Source organism: Oratosquilla oratoria, chromosome 42, assembly GCF_046742065.1.
Source record: "Oratosquilla oratoria isolate Oo_2021 chromosome 42, ASM4674206v1, whole genome shotgun sequence".
NCBI lineage: Eukaryota > Metazoa > Arthropoda > Malacostraca > Stomatopoda > Squillidae > Oratosquilla > Oratosquilla oratoria.
In genome coordinates, this window is record NC_134818.1 from 2447913 (window position 1) to 2467912 (window position 20000).

The 20000-nt window shown below is 45.0% G+C and overlaps 1 protein-coding gene across 2 annotated transcripts in view; it reads left to right on the forward strand.

Annotated features, from left to right (window-relative positions):
* LOC143021425 (uncharacterized) overlaps positions 1-20000 on the forward strand; it is a 175701-nt gene that overhangs the window by 91325 nt on the left and 64376 nt on the right. The gene's annotated exons all lie outside the window — the stretch shown is intronic.

The following is a 20000-nucleotide window of genomic DNA, read 5'->3' on the forward strand; positions in this document are numbered from 1 at the left end:
ACTCTTTAATTCGTTCATGGTGGCAGTCGTTACTCGAGGGGAGAGAACGAGGAAGATGGATCAATTTGATTATCTTGTATATGTGTACATGGTACAATGTACGTACGGGATATCTTTCATGCGCGTTTGTACACACATACACACACACACAGATACATACACACACATACATACATACATATACACACATACACATACATACACATACATACACACTCATAGATACACATACATACACATACATACACACTCATAGATACACATACATACATACACATACATATACACACATACACATACACACACATACATATACACACATACACATACACACACATATACATACGCACACATACACATACACACACATATACATACGCACACATACACATACATACATACACATATACACATATACATACACATGCATATACACACATACACACACACATACACATGCATATACACACATACACACACGAACACACATACATACATACACATGCATATACACACATACATACACATACACACACACATACATACACATGCATATACACACACACGAACACACATACACATATACATACACACACAAACATACACACACATACACATACACACACACACACACACACGGTGAGAGAAAGAGAGAAAGAGAGAGAGAGATGTGGGAAAGTGGGGCACTGAGTATTGTGTCCGGCCTCTTTTTCCCGGACAGTTAGCCGTATCCGTGTCTCCGTCGCGCCGTCCAATGTCGCGCTGTGACATTGTCGCGAATTTGTCCGCAATTTCCCGGAAGAGGAAATGTCTGTTCGCTTCTTCTTCTCTCTCAGGTGCTTCAAGCATCAGATGCACCAATAGACGTAAGAACCTAAGAATAAAGGAGGCTGCAAGAGACCATAAGGCCTACACTAGGGAGTGTTATGTCCATGACCACCTGTCCATAAAGTTGTCTAACCGTTTCTTAAAACAGCCGATAGTTTCAGCACCTACATTGTTACTAGACCGGTTTTGTTTTGTGTTAGTATCAGATGCACCAATAGACGTAAGAACATAAGAATGAAGGAGGCTGCAAGAGACCATAAGGCCTACACTAGGACGTTCCATGTCCATGACCACTTGTCATCCCCATCTGGTTTGTGTCCAGTGATGAGGTTCCTGGTGGTAGTTCTCTGAAACTTTTTTTTTTTTTAAAGAAGACGTCCCTTTGTATACTTTATTTTGTTTAACGTCAATTGGTTCTATTTCCTGAAAGCTGACCCACGTGATGAAGGCTATTGATACCCTCGCTGGGGTCAGTTGTAGGTAAAGTAATACGATTTTATTCATCTGAGCGTACACTTGTCGAGTTTCAGGTCCCACTTTCGCTATGTCCCTTTTTCGGGTCAGCCGTCCCTCTGGCTGACTGTCAACTGTCATCTCACTTTCACTGATCTTCAACTGCAAGGTCTTGATATGATGATAGGGTTTAACGTCACAAACTCCCCCCCCCCCTCTATCGGGAGGCTAGGACGGTGCCCCTCACAAAGGACTTTGTAGCAAGGAATTTAATGAACCATGCCCTTGGTTCAACTTCGCCGGTGGCAGGATTCGAACCGCCATCCCCTCGACCTTCGCCGCAGATAACGACGCCCTAACTCGCTCAGCCAGCGAGATTTTATCTTCGGTTTATAGTTGGTCGTCCATTTCCGAGAACTGTCAACTCTGACCATCCCAATTTAGCGGACTCTCAACTTCCGGTAAGTGTTAAGTGTCAAGTCCCACTTACGCAGACTCGAGTGCGTGGTCTCGTGTGCCAATGGTCTCTTCCTATCTTAGAGGACTACTGTAAAGTGGCAGCCTCATCTTCCGCAAAATCTCAACCGCGAGACGCCGTTCTTACTCGAATAGTGGTGTCAATTTTTTTTTTTTTTTTTTTTTTTTTGTGCCAAGTGGCTCCACAAACTTTTTTCTTTCTTTCTTTCTGAATACCACTTGATATCAGTATTTTTTTTCCGGGTTGTCAAGCGGTGCCAGGTGTTGTCTTGGCGACCTAGAGAGTGCCAGTCTTCCTGATGCCACAGCCAGGGACGGGTGAGTGCCATCAAGCTAGCTACCTTGTCGTTGCCTTCTCTTCGCCCGATACTCTGATAAACCTTGCGATGTCAGCTTTCACTCGCCATCTCACTCACTCCCTCTCTCACTCACTCCATCTCTCACTCTCTCACCCACTCTCTCGCTCCCTCTCTCACTCGCTCCCTCTCTCACTCGCTCGCCTCTCTCACTCGCTTCCTCTCTCACTGACTCCCTCACTCTCACTCACTCCCTCACTCTTTCACTCACTCACTCTCCCACTCCCTCCCTGTCTCACTCCCCTCCTCTCTCCTTCCCTCTCTCACTCACTCCATCTTTCACTCACTTCCTCTCACTCCCTCTCTCACTCACTCCCTCTCTCACTCACTCACTCCCTCTGTCACTCACCTCCTCTCTCACTCCTTCACTTTCTCCTCCTTTCTCTGCCTTCCACCGCCTCTCTTCCTCCTCTCTCTTTTCTTCCTTCACTTTCTCCCTTCCTCGCTTTCTTCCTCTCTCCCTCGCTTTTCCCAACTTTCACTTGCTCTTTCCTTCCCTCCCTCCCTCCCTCACGCATTTTCTTTCCTTCCCTCTCTATCCCTTACTTTCTTTCCTCTCTCCCTTCCTATCTCCAACTTTATCTTACCCTCCCTTCGTCCCTCACTCACTCTCCTTCCCTTTCTCTCTTTCCCTTCCCTCCTTTCCTCTCTTCCTTCCTACCTCCAGCTTTATCTTACTCCCTCCCTTCCCTCCCTTCACTCCCTTCTCCTCCCCCCAGTCCTAATAACCTCTTCCCACTCCCCGACACTCCAAACTCTCCTTCATCCTCCTACACTCCTTTAGGTGTCTCCTTTCTCTCTTTTCAGTAGCTCACCATTCCTCCATCCTCTCTGCCTAGTGTAGGCCTTATGGTCTCTTGCAGTCTCCTTTATTCTTATGTTCCCGTCAGTCCTTCCCTCTGTCCATATTTGCTTGCTATCTTAGCTTCCCTGCTCCACTACCCACCACCTCCCCCCTTTCCCCCCAATCCTATGTCACCGCTCAGTATGTTTCCGGGCCGTTAACCCCCCCAACCTCCCCACCTCACCCTCACACCACAACCTCCCCACCTCACCCTCACCCCCCCACAAGCTACTTTCATCTCTCAGTCACACACACACACACACACACACACACACACACACACACACACACACACACACACACACACACACACACACACACACACACACACACACACACACACACACACACACACACACACACATATCGTGGCGCTGTGGTTAGAGTTCTCGTCTGCCACTACGGCGGTCCGGGTTCGACTCCCGCCCAGGGCTGAGATAATTTCAGTATCGCTGCGCTTCGAGTCGTTACTCCAACTCTCGTGGGGGGGGAGTTGGGTGTGTGTGTGCGTGTAAGGTCAGAGCATTACCCAAAGATCGGTCATACGAGCTCTGAGCTCTCATCCGGGAGGTTGATAACTGTCGATCACGAGTCCAACACGTGATCCAAAGACCAAGGTGAATACACACACACACACACACACACACACACACACACACACACACACACACACACACACACACACACACACACACACACACACACACACGTGTTCAGTAATATTTCACGTTTCACACACATGGCCGTGTCACGTCAAGGGAACGTCTCAGGCATAACGTCTTATCTCGTACTCGTGTCACGTCATACGTCACTACTCGTGTCATAAACATCGTCACGTGGATAGTCTGTCACGTGACGCTGACGGGTCTTGGGTCACGTACGGGCGTTTCCGAGAGTGATGAACATAAGAACAGAAGAACACAAGAACATAATGTGTTCTTCTTTCGTGGCGAAATGGAGATGAAACTGAAGGTAATCCTGTTCTCGTAATCCGTCTAGGGTCCACGTGACTGTCTTGCCACTGAGGAGACGCACAGTGTCATCCAACTGGAAGACTCCACAATATATATATATATATATATATATATATATATATATATAAATACATACATGTATATATATATATATATATATATATATACATACATGTATATATATATATATATATATATTTATATATATATGTATATATATATATATATATATATATATATATATATATATATATATATATATATATTTTTTTTAGTAAGCTTCAAGCTTCGGTAGTGGATCGTTGGTCATCGGACCACTCACGTGGGGCTGAAACAAACTGAACACTAGATTATCCATACAGTGATGGATGGAGGGATGGATGCATGGGTGGGACGAGGCAACGGGGTCAGATAAGCGAGTCGTGTTTTCAACCGACGCCGTATCTTATCAAGGCTTCTGTCGGTGGCCGTGTATATGAATATGTCTGTGCGCGTTCGTGTGTCAGAGAGAGAGAGAGAGAGAGAGAGAGATAGAGAGGAGGGGGAGAGAGAGAGGTGAGGGTGTATAGGAATATGTCTGTGCGTGCGTTCGCGTTTGTGTGTCAGAGAGAGAGAGAGAGAGAGAGAGGAGAGAGAGAGAGATATGGGGCTGTGGGGTGACGCTGGGGGTCTGTTACAACATCACTTCAACATAGGAAGAGGTAGAGGAAACATTGATCAATATTACCATTGGTAATCCCATGAAGGACGCTAAGGGGTAGGGTAGGATGGGGGTGGGGGGTTAGGGAGTAGGCGTAAAGGAAGAGGAGGAGGAGGAGGAGAGAGGAGGGAAGAGTGCCATGGTTAGCCCACGCGGTCGGTGCCTTATTAGGGAAAGTCGTGACGGACCGTTAAATAACGTTTCATCCCGTGTCCTGGGGTGCCTGAGGTCTAACCCAGACTGGTGGAGTGTCACCTGAGCAAAGTGTTGATTTATCCCCCCCGCAAGAAATGTCCCAGAAGCCCTTCCCCGTTTCTGCCTGGGCATCGGGGAAGGTTACAGAATAAAAATAAATAAATAAAGGTGCTAAGATAAGAGGGAGGGTGGAGGGGTGTGGAGTGTATTCAGGGATGGAATGGGTGGGAATGATTTTATGCCTTTTTCTTTTTGGCTACCCCCCTTGTAAGGGGAAAAAAAGCCTTGGTATGTGTATGTATGTATGTAAATAAATAAATAGATAAATAAATTAAAAGAATTATCATATCGTAAGAAATTTTGAGCCTGTAGATGAGGGCGATGACTGTCATTACTGTATACAGTATATGTTTTGGGTACCACAAGGCAATTTTATTCATCTAAGAAAATCAACTAAAAACCCTCCCTACCTCCTTCCTTCCCTCCTACCTCCCTCCCTCCTCCTCCCTCCTACCTACCTACCTCTCCCTCCTCCCTCCCTCCCTCCCTCCCTCCCTCCTACTTCCCTCCCTCCCTACCTCCCTCCCTCCCTCCTACCTCTCTCCCTCCCTCCTACCTCTCTCCCTCCCTCCCTCCCTCCTCCCTCCCTCCCTACCTCCCTCCTACTTCCCTCCTACCTCCCTCCTACCTCTCTCCCTGCCTCGACCTCCCTCCCTCCCTCCTGCCTCCCTCCCTCTTACCTCCCTCCCTCCTACACTTCTGCCTGTTATGGATAACAGCTAATCTCGATTAAATCGTAACCGATCATGATCGTTCTCGTATATAATTGATGGCTGCCGTCAGGCAATTTTATTCAACCTAGGGACCACTCCCCACCCTCTCACCCCACCACCGCCGTTACGGTAGCGCTCATCGTAGCTCTTCTTGTGACTGCCGCCAGGCGATTTTATTCAGCTGAAATGGAGAGGAGGCGCGACAGTGGTAGAAATAGAACCAGATTTTTTTTTTTTTTTTTTTTTTTTTTTTTTTTAATGCATTTCACTCCCACGGGCTGGGTCCCGAATACTATTCATTTTTTTTTTTATTTACTTATTTATTTTATTCTATTTTATTTGGCTCCCGAATAATATTTATTTAATTTATTTATTTATCTATCTATCTATTATTATTTTTTTGTGTGGGCTGGGTCCCAAAGAATATTGGTTTCATTCTGACTTGTACAATTCCATTCAGCTCCGTGATGACCCAAGGCGTCAGGACCTCACTACGAAAAAAATAAAGTCTGGCGGTGAAATGTCAAACGTTTGTTATGATCTGTAGGTGATTAAATGATTATATTTTATCACTCGTAACTGATAACCATCATTCATCTTAATCTCGATAACACAAGAGACCTCACTAATCAGCCCAGTGTTGACGAGATCCCGACACTCGATTAAAATGGTCTTGGATTAACCTCACTCCCTCCCCTAAGAAAAAAAAAATCCTCCCCTAAAAAGGGTCGTCTCCTAAAAACTCTTCCCCCCAAAAAGGGTCTTCCCCTAAGAAAGATTCTCCCCTAAAAAGGGTCTTCCCCTAAAAAAAATTCTCCCAAAAAAGTCTTCCCCTAATAAAATCCTCCCCTGAAAAGGGCCTTCCCCTAAAATAAATCCTCTCCTAAAAAAGGGCCTTCCTAAAAAAAAAATCCTCCCCTAAAAAGGGTCTTTCCCTAAAAAAAATCCTCACCAAAAAAGGGTCTTCCCCTAAAAAAATCCTTCCCTAAAAAGGGTCTTCCCCTAAAAAATCATCCCCTAAAAAGGGTCGTATACTAAAAAAATCCTCCCCTAAAAAAGGGCCTTCCCCTAGAAATTCCTTCCCTAAAACGGGTCTTCCCCTAAAAAAATCCTCCCCTAAAAAAGTGTCCTCCCCTTAAAAAAGAAAAAATCTTCCCCAAAAAAGGGTCTTCCCCTAGAAATATCCTCCCCTAAAAAAGGGTCTTCCCCCTAAAAAAGACAAAATCCTCCCCTGAAAAAGGGTCCTCCCCTAAAAAAAAAAATAATAATAATCCCCTAAAAAGGGTCTTCCCCCCCCAAAAAAAAAAATCTAGGGTGAGTGGGGGTGGGGAAGGGGGTGGGGTTCACCTTGCCAAGGGAGTCAATGGTAGCAACCTCAACACCTTCAGTCTAATGACTAACCCCAGCCAACCCCACACCTCAGCTTAACGGAATCATCTGGCGCATACATGTAAGACCCATCTTCGAGAGACTGCCTGAAGCGGTGGCCGAGAAAGTATTGGCTCTGTAGAACGATAATTCTCTCTTCCTCGCTCTTTATCTCTCTCTCTCTCTCTCTCTCTCTCTCTCTCTCTCTCTCTCTCTCTCTCTCTCTCTCTCTCTCTCTCTCTCTCTCTCTCTCTCTCTCTCTCTCTCTCTCTCCCTCCCCCTCCCTTTCTCCCCTTTTCTCTCTGTTCTCTCTCTCTCTCTCTATCTATCACTTTGTGTGTGCGCGTGCGTGAACTAAAATACACAAACGGGCTCATCAACGTCTGGATTCGAACCTTTGCTCTCGTATGCGTCATTAACCCCCTCTGCTGCTAATCACGAGTTGTACCTTCATTGGAGGGGGAGGAGGAGGGAGGGGGAAGAAGGAGGGAAGGGGGAAGGAGGAGGGAGGGGGGCGGAGGAGGGAGAGAGAAGGAGGAAGAAGGGAGAAGGAGGAGGGAGAGAGAAGGAGGAGGAAGGGAGGAGGGAGGGGGAAGGAGGAGGGAGGGGGAAAGAGGAAGGAGGAGGTAGGTAGAAGAGAGGGGGAAGGGGAAATGAGGAGGGAGGGAGGGGGAAGGAGGAAGGAGGAGGAATAGGGAAGGAGGAGGTAGGAGGGAGGAGGAGGGAGGGAGAAGAACTCCTACGAATTGAAAAGACCCAAAACACCATAAAGACTTGGGACTCTTACCTGTATATACACCCAGTGTTCACTAGAGACAATTTCTTATCATTCTGTCGCATTACTTGTAATTGATCATAATAAAATATATCAGGATTATCGACGAAATGAAATTTGAACCTGGTGCGCATGCGCTGAGCTTAGATGTATGTATTTATACACGTGTGACTGTGTGTGTTTATCTAGGCCTATGGATACGTACCTTCTACATAAATTCACAACACCTGTCACGGATTGGAGTCAGACCCTCTTAACTTCCTTGTTTTTTTTCGTAGTCAAAATAAATATAAAGAATGGAGCACCTGTAGACTTAAAGGAGTCTGAATTAGAACTACTTTAACTTTGTTTATTTATTAATTTATTTATTTGTTTATTTACATTTATCAACCACAGTTCGCTTTAATTCTAAGCCATCAACATCGAGAAGCTCGAAGAGGCATATATGCAGAAATGTTTATTTATTTATTTTTTAAGGTTTTCTTTGATGGCGGCTACGGCTACCTGAGTCACGTTCTCCCTCAAGATTCGGTCGATTTGGTTCAATTCGGAGGCTGGTCCTTGACGAAAAGGCGACGCGTCGCGTGACCCCAAAAAAAAAAATCCCCTTCAGGAGGGCACCCGATTGACGGCACCTGAAGAGAAGTGCCTGGCACCGCCCAATATCAGTAATAAACTCTCTGGCGCCTTTGGCACCAGGTCTTCAAGAATGTCGTGACGTCAGTGACCGCGACCGTAAATGTCAATGGAGTGCCGTACGCTGTCTGCTTACGTCCCTTTCGGTGCCACGGACGAGTGCCGGGGCCGTGGATAGCGGTGCAGGAGCCTGCGGTGGACGGGTCCTCGTTGGACTAATATGGTGACTTGCATGCCAGGTTTTAGGTGGCACTGTAGAAGTAGGAAGTAGAAATAGGGAGGAGGATGTGGGTGGTGTGCGGGGGTGAGGGAGATTTGGGGGAGGAGGAGGGGAGGAAAAGGGGGAGGAAGAGTGGGTCAGGGAGGATTGGGTTCAGGTTTCCCCCCTCTACACTTGAGAGTTACTTTTCGTCTGGATGAAATCTTCTTGCGGCTCTCGTGGAAATATTTGTCACAGACTATGGGGGCCTTCCTTGGATTTTCGAGAACATCAGCTGAATGGAATACTAAAGGATGACCCCTGACTTGCGTGCATTTATTCATTTATTTATTTATCTATTCATTTATTTATCTATTTATTTATCTTTCCATCGGGGTGCTACGTCAGTTTTTTTTACAACGGTGTCCGTTGTTGACTATTCCTTACGTTTTTTTTTTTATCTGATGACCAATATGTCATATGCCGCTAGTTTCTATTTTCTGTTTGAATATTCACCAGTCTTAATATTCCACAGGTATGGGTATTTTCTATATACGCATATATCTATAAACTCTAACAAAAAAATACATATCGTGACACGGCCACATCAAAGCACAACTCAGATATCAACAGTAGGACGGTTGGTCCAGAACTTACGTCTGAGCGACATTTGCCCACCTCACCCCCAATGCGCAGAAACTGGCTCTCCGTTGATAGCGTTTTTTTCATTTATTTTATTTATTTATTTATTTATTTATTTATTACAAATGCTCGTCTTATATAATGCATTTCAGACCCATCTTCGGCCCTAAGATACTCCCACACACACTCAAATAGGACCTCAGGTATCTGATTAAACCGGTTTTTCCTACGTTTAGGCGGACTGTCCGTCAATACTGAGCGAGTATGGCGGGTCTGGTGTAACGTCTGTAGAGTGTAGCTCGTTGTTTCCATTCTTGTCCGAGTTTGAATCCAACATCTACCGTTGTCAACCTTGGCAGACAAAGCAAATAGGGCAAAGGTGACGCCTACGGTCGAAGCTCAGCGTCTCCTGTCGTATACACCTCGTATCATATAGTAAATTATGCTGTGAGGATGGCGTGATAGGCAAGTTTGGATAAATCGTTATGCATGAGACAGAATACGATGATGAAGTTTGCAAGTTGGATGTGACCTGTTGTCATGAGTCTGGTAATGTGACAGACGTACACTCTACAGCCAGAGAGTATGATGTGATAGTGTGTGATGGTGTGATGTACATTTTGTTCGAATGTGTTCTCATCAATTAGCGTGATGTGATGTGCCATCAAGTTTCTTAGCGTGATGTGATGTGTCATCGGGTTTCTGTTGGTGTGATGGTGAAAGAAGGTGACAAGTGACAGAGGAGGATGAGGAGGAAGAGGAGGAGGAGGAGGTGCTGTGGGTATGATGTGGCATCTTGGGAGATTGGCGCCGGTGCCAAAGAGTGGCACATCCATTTGGCACCAGGTCATGTGTGTGCGTTTGTGTGCGTGCTCGCATGTGAGTGTGTGTGTGTGTGTATGCGTGTGTTCACAAGTGTGGCTATGTACGCGCAAAACGCGCACACATACACACACATACACACGCGCGCGCGCACGCATACGCGCGGGAAATGGGTCGACGACAGGTGTGGCAGGACAGTTAACCAGCCAGGTGTGACGCGCTCCATGTGAACTTGGTTCGATTCCAGCCTCGGACTCGTTACCTAACGCGCACCCGGACCCTCCACAGAAAGGCCACGGGTTCCCAAAACCGGTGGAGGGGTACCGGCGCGACCACCAAGGAACCCAACCAAACCTTTTCAGATCCACCAAAATAATGACGTCGAACCAATAGTGACGTAATTATATAGTGACGTCATTGGTGGATGCATGTGTGTCTGTACGTGTGAGTGTGTGTGTGTGTGTGTGTGTGTGTGTGTGTGTGTGTGTGTGTGTGTGTGTGTGTGTGTGTGTGTGTGTGTGTGTGTGTGTGTGTGTGTGTGTGTACGCGCTCTAACCTGACCTAGAAATGCTTCGAGGGTGCTTTTGATTAGGTCTGAAATAGGGTTTGTGTTTGTTTTCAATTGGCCTCATAGGTTACTCGTTTGGCAAGGATTATGTGATTAATTAAGTATACACACATGCACGCGCGCACATACACACACACACACGCACACACACGCACACACACACACACACACACACACACACACACACACACACACACACACACACACACACACACACACACACTGGAACAAACTGGTCGAAAAAGTAGTGTGTGCAAAAACTATACACGAATTTGAGAGCAAACTAAACGCTGCGAGATACAAAGACGGGACACCACGAGGGTAGCACCCCTTCCCGTAAGATGCAACTAGGCAAATGCAACTAAGTAAATACACACACATCATAAATATAATATATATATATATATATATATATATATATATATATATTATATATATATATATATATATACTATGCGTGTACATTTTTAAGTTGATTACGTGTAATTGTAACCTTTAAATGCATTTAGGGGTTAGAGTACTTTAAAGCTCGTTCAGATGTCAACGGCAGAGAGTCTGGGAGGAAGACAATGGAGTGGAGGGGACTAGGAGGGGGAGGGGGGAGTGAGGGCGAGGAAGGGGAAGGGATATGGGGGAGAATGGAACGTGGGTAAATGGCAGGGAGGAGGGGGAGAGAGGGGGAGAGGGGGGACGGTGGGGTGGTATGAGGTGAGATGGGGTGGGGAGATCAGAGTGATACCTGACGTGAATAGGACACTAGTCATCCGTGACTTACTATATACATAGGTGTTGCTTACAGTCCTCTCCTCCTCTTCCTCCTCCTCCTCCTCCTCCTCCTCCTCCTCCTCCTCCTCCTCCTCCTCCTCCTCCTCCTCCTCCTCCTCCTCGTCCCTCCCGTTCCCATTTCACCTCTGCCTCCCCGTCGTCCAACCTGCAGCAGGCAACCTCCCCCCTCCCACTTCCCCCTCCCCCTCCCCCCTCCCCTTCCCCTTCCCCTTCCCTTCCCAGTCTTGTCACTCAAATCCATATGGTACATTCCACACACTCATCTCGTACAGCTACCTGGTCACAGTGACTCCATATGCAAATGCACGGATGCATACACACACACGCACACACACACATTATATATATATATATGTATATATATATATATATATATATATATATATATATATATATATATTCTGGTACATTGTGACAAATTGATGAAAGTGGAAAAAGAAGAAGCAAAGAGCGAAACCGGTCAGGAATAAACTCAGAAACTCTGAACCAGACCCATGACTTCTTTTTCCACATTTATCAACATATGTGTATATATATATATATATATATATATATATATATATATATATATATATATATATATATATATAAAAACATGCATATATATAATAGGCTATCTATCTTTATTGATTACACTACGTTTCCAACGACCCAATCGTGTAATCAATAAAGGCTTTGCCCTATGATGTTTACTCAGCCATCTGCAAACAAAATCAAGGGAGCAGTTGTCGGTATTCAACTTTTCGTAGTTGAAAACCTGGAAGAAATACGAAGTTGTCAGAAAAATCTTGAGCCTGTTCCGAGGACGGAGTGTCAGCCCCCCGGACAAGTCAATTGGTAAAATGTATTAGCCGCTTTGGGTGTTGTTAGAGACAATATTTATCTTGGAGGGTTTATGGGTTGTTTTATTTAGCTGATAACTAATGTAACGTCTCTTGAAATGGTAATTCCTACATTTTTATTGGCCCTTGTTACATGCAATTCATGGCGTATTTCTTCGTCTAGACTCTAATGTATTGGCTTCATTTGTTTGAATTATGTAACATATGTGTTAAGTTGTTGGAATTTGGAGTGGAAATGTGATCCCTTTTACATTTTTCGTTTTTGTCGTAAATCTGTGTGTGTGTGTGCGTGTGTGTGTGTGTGTGTGTGTGTGTGTGTGTGTGTGTGCGCGCGCGCTTGTGTATGTAATAATGCATATATCTTTCATGATATGTACCAGAAAATCACAAAATTTCCTCACTTCGTACAGTTACAGTATTTTGAGTTTTGTTTATATACATTACCCGTTTCAAATTTAACAGTGAAGAGAATAGATTATATTTTGTAGAGTACTGTGCAAATATATATATAAAAATAGGAAAATATAGGGAATTATGAAAAAAGAGTACAACGAGAAAAATATACCCCTTTAAGTACCGACTCCATAGTCACAATTCTTTATCTGTTCAGCACCATTGGGAGAACACAGACACCACTACAACATACACGGGGTGGAGGGACCTGTGACAATTGTCATAACTCACTGACGCTGTGTACCCCGTTACTATAGCAACAAGAATAAAAACAATGATAAAAACGAGAAGAAGAATAGCGGCAGCACAAGAGAAATTTGTCGCCAAATTATTCTAAACGATTCAACCATTCCACTGCTGTGTTCTTGTGATGTGTCTCGCATTTCGAGCTCCTTGGCACTTCTGCGCAGGATTTCGCGGCATTGTGTAGATTATTTCAGCTGCATGGTTGTGATTAAGTGTTTCTGTACGTTTAGAACAAGTTGCTGCCCAAATTCCCCTTCCACAGCTTCAAGCGCATGAGTTATTGTAGGACTGCGGCTGTATTTGTCTAATTGTAATATAACGAGCTGGAGTTATGCCAGTGAATTCCCGTCCTCATATCTCTTAATGAACGTTAGCTTCGAAATAAATTGTTGTCCGCTTGTATTAATTTTTTTTTATTAATTTGTATCACATATTGCCGTATCTATTGCTTTACTTCCTTCAGTGTGTGTGTGTGTGTGTGTGTGTGTATGTGCGTGTGTGCGTGTGTGTGTGTGTGTGTGTGTGTGTGTGTGTGTGTGTGTGTGTGCGTGTGTATGTACGTTTTTACCCGCACGCACCAGGTGCCCTCAAGTTTTGGCAAGGCTCTACAGTTTTATTTCTTGACGCGAAGATTAACCGCATAAAATGAACGACGAGGGCGGCGAGATCGTTGCAAAGGGTTCTCGAGAGTGGAATGACACGGTGGCGCGTCACTCGACATGTAACTGCCAATATGTGATGAAGGTGTCGACGTGGTGTCTTCAGAAGCTCTGAGAGAGAGAGAGAGAGAGAGAGAGAGAGAGAGAGAGAGAGAGAGAGAGAGAGAGAGAGAGAGGGGGGGGGGCAGACAGAAAGAGAGGGGACAGCCAGAGAGAGAGAGAGAGAGAGAGAGAGAGAGAGAGAGAGAGAGAGAGAGAGAGAGAGAGAGAGAGAGAGAGAGAGAGAGAGAGAGAGAGAGAGAGAGAGAGAGAGAGAGAGAGAGAGAGAGAGGGGGGGGGGGGGGGCAGACAGAAAGAGAGGGGACAGCCAGAGAGAGAGAGAGAGAGAGAGAGAGGGGGGGAGGGGCAGACAGAGAGAGAGGGGACAGCCAGAGAGAGAGGGGACAGCCAGAGAGACAGATAGATAGAGAGAGAGAGAGAGAGAGAGAGAGAGAGAGAGAGAGAGAGAGAGAGAGAGAGAGAGAGAGAGAGAGAGGGACAGACAGAGAGAGAGAGGGACAGACAGAGAGAGAGAGAGAGGGACAGACAAAGAGAGGGAGAGAGAGAGAGAGATAGAGGTGGCAGAAAGAGAGAGAAGAGAGAGGGACAGACAGAAAGTCAGAGGGTGGTGGCAGAGAGAGAGTGAAGAGAGACGAATGTGTTGGAATCAGTGACTAAAGGATTTGATTGTTAAGTTTTAAGTACTTTTTGTTCGTAAGCATTAGGGCGAGTACTTACTATTGGTACGGGCCTCGAAGCCTGAGTTACTGATATTCAGCCCAAGTGTTTGGCCTTTGCTCTTGCGGCCTTACTCTCGAGGTTATCAGTCGGAGTCCGTCTGCGTCGGCGGTGACGGTGGCTGTGGCGACCTTGTGCATTAATTAAGATAAAATTAAATTGAACGATACTCTTATACACATTTAATTACCTATTACTTGTTTGCGTAATTATTTGCACCCTTGATGTTTATAAATTATATTATTTATAAATTTATTTATTTTTTGTTTATTTATATATTTACTGTGAAATTCATTGAACTTGAGGGGAAGACCGAGGATGAGATGGATGGATGGGGTAAAAGGGGCGTTGAGCAATAGAGGAATGTCTGTTGAGCAAGGAAGGGAGAAGGCAGGAGTTAGTGGAGAATGATTGTGTATAGATGATACTCTGATGCAAGGAAGAGAATGGATAGAGGGGACAGGGACTGGTTATGTAGGAATATTTTGACGCAGCCCGAAGGGATTTCTCCCCGTCTTCTCTTTTTCTGCATGAGGGAACGGAGAGGGTGGGTCGCCGATTAAGTGAAGCGGCCTTGCTGTGGATATTCTGTATATTGCTGCGTTGCTTCTGATTTAGAGCAGTGGGCGGGGTACAGGTATGACCCGTCATCCATGAGGAGCTAAGATGAGAGGGAAGAAAGGGTGGTGGATGAGATTGAAATGGATGGGTGTGGGTACTTGCTTTTTGACTTGACTCTCCTGTAAGGGAAGAAAAGCCCTTGGTATATAGATAGATAGTGTAACATTCCAACCACGTTTTCTAGAAAGGTTGCCTAGAGGACAAGAACGGAGAAGGGTTCTTGAGAGGACGCAAGGATGAAGTCAATTAACCAATACCACAAGAAATTCACAAAAATGCACTCGACCCAAGAACTTTGCAGAAGCCAGCCGACCTCAATAACCCAAAACCGAGAACGAGCCGAATTTGTAGACTCGTGTAGTGAGAGCTTCTGTGAATAAACCTTTCAGAGGTTTATGAGTAAATATTTAGATGGTGCCCGGGGCAGCAAATGACGCCTGTTTGAACAACAGACAAGGAAAGACTCTTCAAAGTACTGGCGACCAGTAAGTGTGGTCCCAAACAGCTTCTTGTGAGTAAATTCTGAGGACGGAGTGTTTACAAGTGTGGCAACCACAGGAGACCACGTGACAGCTAACTCGAAGGTGTTTACGAGAGTGGTGGGGAGGTGGAGAAGGGGGAGCATGGAGGGCACTCGTGGAGATTTGCAGAGGCTCATGGGAGAAATGTGGGGAGAAGAGGAGGTTTGGGGGTCTTCTCAGCTCGAGAGTTCTCCAGGGACAGATTAAGTTTCTCATTGAGCTATCGAGAGAGCGAATCAGAGCTGATCATAGATAATGTACATCATCATCCCTCTCCTCTTTCTCTCTCTCTCTCTCTCTCTCTCTCTCTCTCTCTCTCTCTCTCTATCTATCTATCTATTTATCTATCTATCTGTCTGTCTATTTTTCTGTTTATCTGTCTATTTTTCTTTCTGTCTATGTATCTATCTGTCTGTTTACCAACATATTTCTCTGTCTGTCTGCCAGTCTATCTGTTCATTAATCTGTCTTTCTGTCTATCGCCCTCTCCCCCCTCTCTCTCTCTATCTATCTATCCATCTCTATCTCTCTCAATCTCCCTCTCTCTTCTTGTTTGTTGCCTTGGTAGTACGTGAGTGTGCAAGTACATGCAATGCTTGTTTGTTTTTGTTTTTGTTTTCTTGTGGCCGCGTACATGATAGAAATATAGATATATGGTTTGGAACACGCACTGAATATCGCGTACTTGAACGCATGCGCGTGTACACACGCACACACACACACACACACACACACACACACACACACACACACACACACACACACACACACACACACACACACACACACACACACACACACACACACACACACTGAAATAATATCAGTATCGCAGCGCTGAGGGGTGTTACTCCAACTCTCGTGGGCGGGGAGTTGGGTGTGTGTGTGTGTGTGCAAGGTCATAGCATTACCCATAGATCGGACCTACGAGCTCTGAGCTCTCTTCCAGGAGGGAAATAGCTGTCGATCACGAGTCCAACACGTGATCCAAAGACCAAGTGAATACACACACACACACACACACACACACACAAAGACAATAACAATACATTTTTCAAGAGGCCAAGGCAGACGATGTACCACCGCACGGGCTCAAACAAAGCCCATTGGAGTGATACTTCACTCCCAAATTTCGAAAAAAAAGAAAAAAAAAATTTAACCCCCCCTCCCCCAACTCCTCACTCCCACAGCTCCTTGTACCCAGTCAGGAACCTCATGGTATGCGCATCGTTAGTGAAGACTGGTTGTTGTTGTTGTTGTTGTTTTTGTTGTTGTTGTTGTTGTTGTTGTTGTTGTGGTGGTGGTGGTGGTGGTGTATGGTGATGATGGTGGTCTTCTTCTTCTTCTTCTTCTTCTTCTTCTTCTTCCTCTTCTTCTTCTTCTTTTCTTCTTCTTTTCTTCTTCTTCTTCTTCTTCTTCTTCTTCTTCTTCTTCTTCCTCTTCTTCTTCCTCTTCATCATCGACATCTTCTTCTTCCTCTTCATCATCGACATCTTCTTTATCTTCTTTTTCTTTTGCATCTCCTCCTTCTTCACCCTCCTCTGCATCTTTCTCCTCTTTTTCTGTGCCTTCTTCTTCCTACTTTTAATTTAAATTATTCTTTTCCTCCTCCTTTCCTCCCCCTCCTCCTCCTCCTTCTGCTTCCCCTCCTCCTCATCATCTTATTTCTCTTCCTCCTTCCCATCTCCCCCCGCTTCTATTTCTTCCTTTTCCCATCCCTCAGCCCCCTTCCTCTTCCTTATCCTTATGCTTCTAATCCTCCTCCCCTCCTCCTTCTGTCCTCCTCCTCCTCCTCCTCCTCCTCCTTCTCCTCCTTCTCCTCCGCCTTCTTATTCTTCTCTTTCCTCTCGTTCTACTTCTCCCGTACTTTATTTTTCTTCATTTTTTTCGATGATTTGTTTTGTATTTTACTGCATACCTTGTTTTTGTTCTCCTTTTGTTCTTTTTGTTTTTCTCTTTTCCCTTTCCTTTTTCCTTTCTCGTCTTTTTCTTCTTTTTGTTGTCGTTCCATGTTTATTTTCTTTTTTTCGTCTCGTTCTTCTTTTTATTTTACTTTTTCTTCTTATTTGTCAACGTCTGCGTTCTTTAGAACGAGCCTGTATGGATAGAACACCCAGATCACGACTGTTGAGGAGGAAAAACAGTCGAGATATTTGTGTCATTTTTGCATAGGTTTGCGCTCCAGCTACGTGGTTGCAAATCCCGCCCGTTTGCGTCTCACACACACAGAAGGCAGCGAGCGGAGACCGCTTGCACGTCGGGAAGGTCGATGGCTTTATGTTTTACCGCGAGTATTATCACCTTTACTACCGCCACTGTTGCTGCCGTTACATTTGACGCTGTTACCATGCCGTTGACACCATCGAGATGCACGAGGAGAATTTCCCTTCGGCCAGAAGTTCTTTCGTTCGAGATTATTTTCGTAGTTGCTTCTACTCTTTCCAGTGATTTTTGACTTTGATCAATTTGTCCTGGTTTAGGTCGGACGATTTTATTCAACTTAGAAAAACCTTCCGGTCGTAAAGGCTTAACCCCCGTGAAAATTAATCTCCAAAACCAGTCAGGGAAGCCCATACTGATAACAGATAAAGATTATCCCGCATTATATAGGTGCTCCCTTTACAGGAACGCTCCCGACCTTACGATAAGAGAACAAAGAGAAAAGGCCGTTGTTTTGTTGGTAGTGTAAGTTGTCATATTTCCTTGTACTCTCTTTGAATCCAGAAGCGTGTACTGACAACCTTCTGCCGTTGTCTGGCCACGCTGTTATTAAGATTGAGTAAACAAGTGGTCATAAGATAGAATGACAGACATATTAGAAATAGAGACTTTATTGAAATAATGTAAACCAAAGCTTAAAACATATTGACGCTACGCTATGATTTGGCTGTTTTGGGGGATCTTTCTTCGGCTTTTAGGTAGCTTCTGTAGTCGTTACAGAAACGGCAGCAAGTGGTCATACGACAGAATGATAGACAAATAAGAAACATTTAGTGAAATAATGTAAACCAAGCCATAAAACATATCGACGCTATGCTATGATTTGTTTTTTTTTTTTTTTTTTTTTTTTTTTTTTTTTTTTTTTTTTTTTTTTTTTTTTTTTTTTTTTTTTTTTGCTTTTGGCTTATGGGTAGCTTCTGTAAGAGTTACAGAAACGGCATCACCGGCAACAGTGAAGCAGATCACGTCAGTACTGGAAGAAGACCGACTATGCTCTTGGAGACCTGCTTATGTAAGTCAAAAAGGTCTTGACGTCAGTACCAGGACGGCGCAATGTCTGTCACCCTTGTATCAGCAGAAGTCTCTCTTTCACTTCGTTATGGTTATTGCCCTCGTAGATAGTGCCACTTCGGGCACTATTCTTTACGTGAATATCGTTGAGACGCTAATTCTCAAATGAGATAGCCCCAATCTTAGAACCAAACTCACGGGACTTCACCATTCCGCGCCGAGAGACCAATCAGAGACCCCCGCTCGGCCAAGCCCCCGCATTGGGGCGTTCTGATTGGTCGCTCGCCGTGACCTTGAGCGTCCGTTGCATTCCGGCAGCCCAAGTGGATTAGCGAGGTACCCCTAGGGTCCCTGCTGCCCCTCCAGACACCTCCGGACTCTTCGTCGTTGTAGTTGGAACTCGCAACCAGCGAGTATCCAATCAGGGTGTTGAAAAGTACCAGCAAGCAGTCAGGAGAGTTTACCTTTGTTAAAGTTGCAGGGACGTGGGTGTGTGGATACAAGCATACGTGCCTATGAACATGCCTGTGCTTAGCTTGTGTGTGTATGTTTGAGTGTGTGCGTGCGTGTGTATGTATGTGTGTGTGTGTGTGTGTGTGTGTGTGTGTGTGTGCGCGCATGTGTGTGCATATGCAAGCACGCGTGTAAGCGTAAAGGTACGTGTATGCACACATTACTACATAGTATTTTTCCATGTGTACGTGTATGTTTATTTAGCTGGGCAGGTACTCTGTCACTTCTACATTAAATTCCAGGCCATCTGCCTCGTGTTGGTATGCACAATGAGCTCCTCATCCCGATGCAGTGATCCCTAATCGATTGTAAACTTAATGCTGGGTATCTTATCTCTCAAGGTTTAAGATGAGATTGGTCTGCGCACCCGTCGGAGGGATATAGACCCTTGATTAATTGGCTACTTGGCTTAACTCGGGTGGGTTACTTAACAACTGGGCTCGATGTTTGTAAACTTTAGGGAGAGAGAGAGAGAGAGAGAGAGAGAGAGAGAGAGAGAGAGAGAGAGAGAGAGAGAGAGAGAGCGAGAGAGAGGGGGGGGACTCTGGGGAGGTGCCAATGAACTTTGTTGCCATCATTTACTATTCATAATTTATTTATTAAATAAACAATTTGTTTATTTATTTATCTAATTGTCTATGTGTTTATTTGTCTCTTTTATGTATTTATAGTGTTCAACCTTACGGCTTAGGTAGACTTCCCTTTGGTTAGGGTCATACTCTCTTCCTCTTATTAGTTTTG